This window comes from Sceloporus occidentalis, unplaced genomic scaffold, assembly GCF_023333645.1.
Source record: "Sceloporus occidentalis isolate IW3139 unplaced genomic scaffold, rSceOcc1.0.p SCAF_17, whole genome shotgun sequence".
NCBI classification, from domain to species: Eukaryota; Metazoa; Chordata; class Lepidosauria; order Squamata; family Phrynosomatidae; genus Sceloporus; species Sceloporus occidentalis.
This window is the reverse complement of record NW_028316997.1, coordinates 388,787-398,374: the sequence shown is the minus strand read 5'-3', so window position 1 is coordinate 398,374 and position 9,588 is coordinate 388,787.

Sequence of the window (9,588 nt, the reverse complement as noted above, 5' to 3'; positions counted from 1 at the left end):
CAACCTAAATCTCACACACTAACAATGGGAGCCTCCAGATCTGCAGATAAAGGGAGCTTCATTAAACAAACCAACATTTTCATCAATGCAATGCAACATTACTGTATACAGCACAATACTTCATGCTTAAAAATAATTTAAAATTACACTTTTTTTTTTTTTTTTTCCTCTCAAGCTCCCAATGGACATAAAAAGCCATTAAAATAGTAAAAAGTGTTGTGGATAATAAATGAAACTTGACAAATGGGTATTCTGGTCTGTGTAAGTGGGTTCCATTTATGGAGACTATTTCCTCCAGGCACACCTCCTCCTCCTCCTCCTCCTCTGACAATGGTAATGCCTGCCCTATTCAAACACATACCTGAATACATTTATATGACCAAATCTATTATGGTGTTTCTCATCGTCTTTAACAGGTATATAAAATCAAACACATAGGCGTGCCATCTCCATAGACAAACACTATCTGTAGAAAAGCTCAGTGGCTTTAAAAGAAATGTTAATTATATAGAATGTTACCTTTGCCGCAAGTGAGTTCATGAAATTACCGCTCTGCTAGATCTGCCCCCTGTATAATGTAAGTGCTATTATTGTGAAGTCACCGTGTGTAGGAATAACAGCTCAGGCACAAAGCGGGTGACCATGCACAATTACGGAGTGTGGCTGCAGTATGCTTGTCCTCGGTAGCATCACTCGCTACAAAGTCCTGAACTTCTTCTGGAAGCAACGTCAGCACAAACACCGTGTGTCGGGAGCTCCACGAAATGGGTTTCCATGGCTGAGCAGCTGCACACAAGCCAAAGTTCGCTACGTGCAGTTGTTGGGTGGAGTGGTGTAGAACACACCGCCGCAGGGAAGATTAATGTTAACGCTACCACACACACACACACACATTTTAGACGATTGTATGCTTTCAACTTTGTGGCACCTTTTTTTGAGAAGACCCTTTCTTGTTCCAGTATTATTGTGCCCCAGTGCACAAAGCAAGGTCCTTAAAGACATGGTTTGACAAGTTTGGTATGGAGGAACTTGAGTGGCCCAACCAGAGCCCCGACCTTAACCCCACTCAACAACTTAGAGAGGCATTAGAATGGTGATTGTGAACCAGATCTTGAGGTCATCCAACATCCGTGCCTGACCTCAAAAACGCTCTTTTGGCTGAATGGGCACATGTTCCCACAGGCACACTCCAACCTTCCCAAAGGTGTAAGGGCTGTTATAGCCGCATGTGAGGGGTGTTCACGTAGTCATGCTCATATAGTATATTCATTTGTTGCATTACTTACATTAATATAACGTAAAATTGACTAAATGGTGCTGAATTCTAGTTTAATTTCTGGTGTATGACAATGGTGAAATCTAACTGTTCCATCCTTCTGTAACATGAAGGATATTTACCCAGTATGCAAAAATGAATTATTTGGAGTTGAAATATATATAAAAATGAACATTACCTGAGTGCACAATATCTGAAGCACATCTGGAATTTGCAAACTGTGGTTTGGAAGTGTAAAATAATGAGCTGAACAAGCAACCAATCTTTAAGGCACTTAACCAAGAATTTTGATGAGGCTGAACAAAGCCATTATCTTCTGGCTCTTGTATCTAAACATTCTCAAGGAACACTCTGAATCCGATCAGCTTTTATAAAAATTTTATTAAAACATTGACTGTTTTGGAATATAGAAACCAGTTTTCCCAATTAATAAGAACAATGTTATTGTATTAAAATTCATCTTTATTATGATGATTGTTAAAGCAATTGTTTATATGTATATAGCCAAATCTGTTAAAATTGTCCGCTGTAATACACGAAGGTAATCTGCGATGATTTTTTTTTTTTTTGTGACAGCACCTATAATAAGAACCATTTCAGCCACGTTCAGCACTTGTTCCCATTTATTGAAAATACATTCCATCTGTGACTGATCTGATGACACAGACAGCTGTCAATTTAGAACTGAATTTGAAATAAAAACAAATACTTTTAAGATGACCAAATGCTTTGCAGATGGTAATGATTTTCTTTGCATTTACAAAAGAAAATAAATCTTCCTCATAGCCCTATTTCAGTTAAACAGTCTACCAGATACCATGAAAGACTTCAGATACATAGACATGAAATATTCTCTACAGAGGCATATCTTACTCAACATTTCTTCAAGAACGGCCTTTCATTTTAATATAGCATGGATCATTATGCTTAAGAATGTACAGCTACACAAATTGTGGCCGCTATAAATACTGCCCTGACCTGCTTTACATATAATCTGCTCTTTGTTGTGTCGCTTCTGGCCTTTCCATATAGTAGGCTACTGAGTAACGTAATACACCTGACATGCTAGAACAGTACAAAAATCCAAAGATGGATGAAGGTGTCTTTTAATATAATGTAAGTAGCCAGCAACAAAAATACATATAAAATACAAAAGAATAACAAATGAATACAATACCCATAATACAGTCCTCGTGATATTTTTTAAAATGCAAGTATCTTTAATTCATCTCTTCGTTTCCTATACATACAGCGAAACCCCTATTGACCCTTTGAGGGCATTATTGTTCACAAGCTACAGATGCTATACAGTATGGAAGGATTGGAATCTTCAGGCACTGTGACAGACATTTGACGTAATGCTCAAAATGCATAACCTATGACTTGACAGACACTGGTGTTCATATGCTTTTCCAACCCCTGGTTGCATTATACTGACATAACTACATTAGAGTTTATCAAGTTAGAATATCTATTTAAAATAAATGGTATCTGGGCTGGAATAAGCTGCTGTCAGCAACACTAGATGCCGAGAAGATATGGCAGTAGGTGTATCTGGCTGATGAGGAGGATGAGGGACAATATCCTACTAAAACAGTTTACTGATATAGTGTATCGTATTAAAAATCAGCTCCATGTTAGAGTCATCTTCAAGGAGCTTTCATATTTAACCATTAATATCATATGGCAGTTTTGCTTACAGGATGTAAAGGTCTATGTGCGAATTAAATAAGGAGAGAAGAAAACAATTATATAAAAAGGACTATATTGGCTCCTCTTGCAGGAGAAACAAAAGTTCTGCAGAGATTTAACCAGACATAAGTGAGCTTCTTCTTCCTGTTTTCCATATGAAAAGCAAGAGTACATTATCCATCATGTTAAGGCCAGTCTAATTTTAGTATTTGAGTCACCTCACTTTGTATGGTATCCTGAGTATCTCATTATGTATTATTAGAATACCATCGTACAATCTCCTTCACTGTCCAATTCCTAAAGTGCTGCAACATTGCACACACGCACAGAATACTCCGTACTAAAATAAAGTGGCACATCATTGTAGATGGATATAAAAATAAAAACATATGTGAGAAAAGCAGACCAAAAATATGATTACAAAAATATCAAACGCAGAAGAAAAGTTGAGTAATGAGCTGTTGTAGACAAATGATGTTGGTAGCATGAGTCATTATCTAGTTTGGTCAGGGACGCTTAAATGAAGTGAGCGGTGCTGAAATCAGATTCTTCAGTACAGGAGAAAGGATAAGGAAACCAGAGAAATATGGAACTGGAGGAGTTTTGAGAACTGTGCATTCCCTTTCAGAAGTCAAGCATTCTGCTTATAATATTTATAGCTTGAAGGACATTCACGAAAAAGTGCTGGATGGACTAAGTGTGTAACTGGAAAATAAAACAAATCACATCCAATTTGTACGTTGTGTATATATTTATGTAGATGTGCTAGCAACCGTATCAGCCTTGCATGGTAGTAATAATAATAATTAAAGACAAGAGAAGCTGAATTTTTGTCTATTTTTTTTTGCTCTGTGCAAAAGCTAGGGATGAAGCACACACACGCACGCACGCACACACGCACACACAAACACACACACTATATATATATATATATTAGACTTGGGCACCAGGGGGCTCTTCGTGTTCGTCTTCGTGCTCGTCTTTGGGAAAAAAAAATCTTCGTATTCCACGAATATTCGCCCGTTCCTGTCTTCTCTTCGGGCGAATATTCGTGGACATTCTTCGTGTTAATTAAGGGGTTAATACGGGGTTAATACGGGGTTAACGCGTACCGAAGAAGCTCTGGCGCCAGGAGTTTAAATGTCCGTATGAGCAACTCTATTGGTCGTCAGCAGGGGGCTCGTCTGCCAATGGTTGATGGCAGATGAGCCCCCTGCTGGCGACCAATAGGGTCACTCGTACAGACTGTTAAACTCCTGGTGCCGTAACTTGTCCGGCAGATACCATTGGTATCCCTGTTCTATCATTTATTAACTGATAGAACAGGCAGACCAGTGGATGCATTAGGGTTTTAAAAGTCTGTACGAGCGACTCTGTTGGTCACTCGTACAGACTTTTAGGCTCCTGTTGCCGTAACTTGTCCGGCAGATGCCATTGGTCTCCCTGTTCTATCAGTTAAATGTCCGTATGAGCGACCAATAAAGTCGCTCGTACGGACATTTAACTGATAGAACAGGGAGACCAGTGGAATCTGCCGGGTAAGTTGCAGCATTGGGGTTAACTTTTTAACTTTCATTATGGGTTAACTTTTAACTTTAGGCTCCTTAACCTTAAAGGGTTAAGGGGCCGTGCGAGTGAGCCTATTGGTCTACGGATTTCCGCTCCCGTTATCTAACGCAGCATCGAAGGGGTTAACGGGTTAGCGGAAATCCATAGGTTCGCTGCCAGGGGTTACAAAGGCCGTGCGAGTGAGCCTATTGGTCACGTGCAGGGTCTTCCTCTGGCATCAACCAATGCCATCAACTGTAGGCGACCAATAGGCTCATTCGCACTGCCCTGTAACCCGTGACGGCGAACCTGCGGATTTCCACTTCCGTGAACTGCCGCGATGCCGCGATGCCAAGGTAAGTTAGAAGGGGAAGGGACCGGGGAGAGTGGTAGACGAAGACGATCACGAAGATCTTCGTGGTGTGTGTCTTCGTCTTCGCCTACGTTTTACCGCCGCTGTCTTCTCTTCGGCGTGTCTTCGGAACGAACACAAAAACGCACTCTTCGTGTTCGTTTTCATGTTCGCACGAAGACGAATGCAGAAGTCTAATATATATATATATATATATATAGGGTAGTAGAAGTATTATTAAACACTCATCTACAGACACCAGACAAGCCAGAAGGCTTGCTTTTCCCTCAGAAATCTTATGGTGCTTTCATATATATATATATATTATATATATATATATTATATATTATATATTGAATGCCTTGGATAGTATTGAACATAGTGCTACTGCAATTTTTCATTTCTACAATGAATCTCTTTTTGCTTTAATTAGGAGTTCGCACTGTGTAGGTATGCAAATGCGTTAGCAGATATGGAATCTAAAAGTAGAGCCTGTACATTTTTTTAATTTCATTTAGCTTTTATTCACTATCCCAAAGAATAATACATATTAGAGTATTTTCTGAATGCTCTTAATATGCATTCTTGAAAAAGGTCAACCTTTTTCAAGAATGCATATTCCTGCTTCATCTGTGGTCTGATGATTTGTGCCCTTGATTGACTGCTTGAAGAATCCTCCCAATCTGTGTACATCACAAACATTTAAAGGGGCCACAAAGAATACAGCTATTCTTTGCGCTGTAACAAATAGTATAAACCAATTGCAGCCCTCGTTCAGGACTGATAAGGCCCCACAGATAAGTTGCCCAAATATAGATGTTTTTTTTTGTATTAAAGGCAGAGTGATTTAACACCTGTTTAGGTTTGTCATCCAAGTCACAAAATGAAAAGTGTGCTGTTTTCAATAAACTTTGCATAAAATAGTTAATTTGCATTTCATTTTAATGGTTCAAAGAATGTCAGGCAAAATGGTCGGCCCTCGCACATGTTCACTTCATCAAATCTGGCACTCTTCGAAAAAAGTTTGGACATGCCTGGTATAAACTATAGGTTACAGAACTTCATAGGAGCATTTAAGGATGATAACTGATAACTTATAAATGTTATAGTATTGTACACTGATCAGCCATAAGATTATGACCACTGACAGGTGAAGGGAATAACACTAATAATCTTGTCATCATGGCACCTGTCAGTGGGTGGGATATATCAGGCAGTAAGTGAACATTTCATCCTCAAAGTTGATGTGTTAGAAGCTGGAAAAATGGGCAAGCGTAAGGATCTGAGCAAGCCAAATTGTGATGGCTAGACAATTGGGTCAGAGCATCTCCCAAACTGCAGCTCTTGTGGGGTGATCCCAGTCTACAATGGTCACCATCTATCAAAAGTGGTCCAAGGAAAGAAAAGAGGTAAACCGACAACAGGGTCATGGGCGGCCAAGGCTGTAATCTCGATGAGGATCACAAGCTAGTGATAAATAAAATATAAACCTTTGTGTCTCAATAGATATGGTGCCCTTCACTAATATTGACACCCTTGGTAAATATGAGCAAGAAAGATACTCTGCTCTCATGGATATCAAACCATCACAAACACAGTGTTTATAAAAAAAATGTTAAATATCAGTGTGGCACAATTATTGGCACCCTTTTAGTCAATATTTTGCGCTACCTCCCTTTCTCAAGAGAACAGATCTGAATCTTCTCCTATAAAGCCTTATGAGGTTTGAGAATACATGGCAAGGGATCTTTTTCTCTATTAAACAATTCTCTTCAGATCTTTCAAATTTTGAGGCTGATGCTGGTGGACTCTGGTGGACCTAAGTCAGGGGACTGGGATGGCCATGGTAGGACCTTGATTTCAATTGTGCCACACATACTGTATATTTAACATTGTTTTTTGATTTTGGATAAACGCTGTGTTACATTTGCAATTCTTTGATATCCATGAGAATCTCAATGGTGAAGTCCCTCTGGGTGAAGTGGTAACCAACCAGGTGCAGTTATAATCTTCATTGTGCCTGTTAATGGAGTGTCTGTGTGTATTTGTTATTAGGTGAAGGTTCTCTAATGAAACATATACTGTTTCACATTTATCGCAATGTATCATATGCTCAACATTTTCAGATGGACAAGTGTATGATCCCTTGATGTTGTATGCCGTGTAGTTGTGATGGGCAGTGTTGTCATTACAGATGTGTTCACATGGTTTGCAGCGTGATGCTGGTTGTCTGAAAGCCAGGATAGAGAATATTTCTTTTAACGCTGCATCCTTGCCTGAGGACAGGTGTGTGTACTAAAGTTTCCTACCCAATGTACGTTTGCCCACGGTGTCACGGTCAGGACTACTTGCCAAGCCGTGACTGTGTGGAAGGCGTGGGCATGAAGGGGTTAATAGCACCAGGCCTCTGGATTTACTAACTTCACCCCTTAACAAGGCATAAGTTACACCAAATTAACCCCCAAATCCTGCCTGTATCCCCCCAGGTAGTCTGCCACCACTCACGATTTTGATACCGGATTCGTGAGAAATCCGAATTAGAACCTTTATCTCTATATATATATATATCAACCCACCCCGGGCAACTAACATATATATATATATATCCTGTAAAACTTAATAACAATATGGTAACGTGTTATCCTCTCTTAGGGTTTGTGGATATCGATACTAGAGCCCAAAGACAGACTTGGATTATGAATATTTTAATAACAAAACGACAAAGATTACACAGTGCCAGAATTACAAAAACAAGACATACAAAAGAAAAATAAAACAGCAAACAGTTCTTAAAAACAATAGGACTTAAACACAGGACCCTCACTCACGAGTTTCTCCAATAAGTAGGCCTGTGGGAACTCCTTAAGTCCAGATGGATTCTTACGATGTTGTTCCGATCAGAGTATATCATGGAGTTCTGCTTTGAGGTCGCTGCATTGTCCCTAAATCAGACTTTTGCAAGCAAAACGCCCCTCTGACCACATGACTGATTATATGACACCATCCCCAAGAATCGGGTCCCATCTTTGATGTGCCAATTAGTTATGGTGGGGTAAAGGTGATGGAAACCCCTCCACTTAAGATAGGAATGGAATTCCTATAACTCAGGGTCCTTATCTGTTAGGCCATGAATCACCACAGGGGTCCTTTGGGAAGATGACACCTCTAGCCAGAACAGATACAGAGGGCATGCACAAAAACACATTTACATCAACCTCAAATTAACTCATTGAATGCCTAAACAAAGAAACTAACCACCTCTGCTGGGTTACCCTTCCATGCATCCACTACGTTATATGAGTTAATCATGACACACGGGGCATAGACAGGAGGTAATTTATGGAGTGGAGAAGAACCCTGTCTGCTTGTGTAGTAGTGGTAGGAGAAAATTAAATATTCAAACATGTTGTGACGGACTCATTGAAATCCCAGCTGGGTACCTCCATCAGACACTGCCCTTGAGCACTGGAACCATGAAGAATCATCAGAAGCTCATGCTTTCAAAACTCAAAAAGCTCTGAATGAAGCACTAGCACAACGTTGACTTCTGAAATGTTTACTCAGTCAGGCTCCAGGAAACATTTGTTGTATATAAACCTTTGCAGTGACCATAGATAGATATGGAAACCACAGTTTCAGCCACGATTTAACCTACACATAAGTGTAGAAGTGTACAAATTAGACATATTAGGCTCTTACTCAAAACAACTGGTTCAAATGGAAACAGCTTTTGTCATGAGAAGCGCAACCCAGTTTTTTTATTTTAATATTTTTTACTTTGAAAAAATATAATAATTTACTTAGTCAATGTCCTTGTCCTTTATCAGGATAGCTCCGTGTCTCCTAAACTCATGTTTATGTGCCCTTACTTCCACTGGCCAAGAGGTCATGTCTACTTTACTCTTTGTAGTATATTACTTTGCAGTATGTATTTCCTTTTGATACGGTCTAAGTTTTAATCTGAATCTTTTAAAACAGACAAAATGAATGGAGATAAATGCAGTGGGGATATTTGTATAACAACACAGTGAAGACAGAACTTGAGGAACATCAAGTTGAACAACAGGGTTTCCCAAAACCAAAAATGAAACCTTTCAATATATCCACATGTTACTTATGGAATGGACAATGAGTGTTTGCTCGGGCCAAGCATTAAAGGTAACACAAGGTGGCCAGGGTTACTAGTGGAAGAGCAACTAGAAGGATCAAGTCAATTTTTTCAAATAGTTTAACGCTTGGGGCAGTAGCGTACCGGGCGGGGGGCGGTCCGCACCGGGTGCCGCTCATCAGGGGGGTGCCAACTTACCGGCACCCCTCCAGAGACAGACAGTAATGTCCACCGCTGGAGGAGCAGGCTCGGAAGGGAGCGGTATCAGAGGTCTTTAACAAACTTCCGGCAACCTTGAGTGATTTTAAGCCGGTTCAAGGATCTCCCTTGCGCTCCCTTGCGATCTGCGCGGCAACTGCTGCTGTGCGCCGGGGTTTGTTGTCAGATCCCGGCGCACAACACTGAACGCCGTCCGTGCCCTCTGAACCGGAAGAAGACAGAAGAACTGGCAAAGAGGAGGAAAAGGAGCTGACTGCTGTAAGGAGAAAAGAGGAAAGGTAGGAAAGCATTCAGTTTCAGTGAGAGTGACAGTGAGAATTGATTGGTAAGTGTGGATTGGAATGTGTGGATTGGAATGTGTGGATTGGTAAATGTGTGAGAGTGATGGGTGTT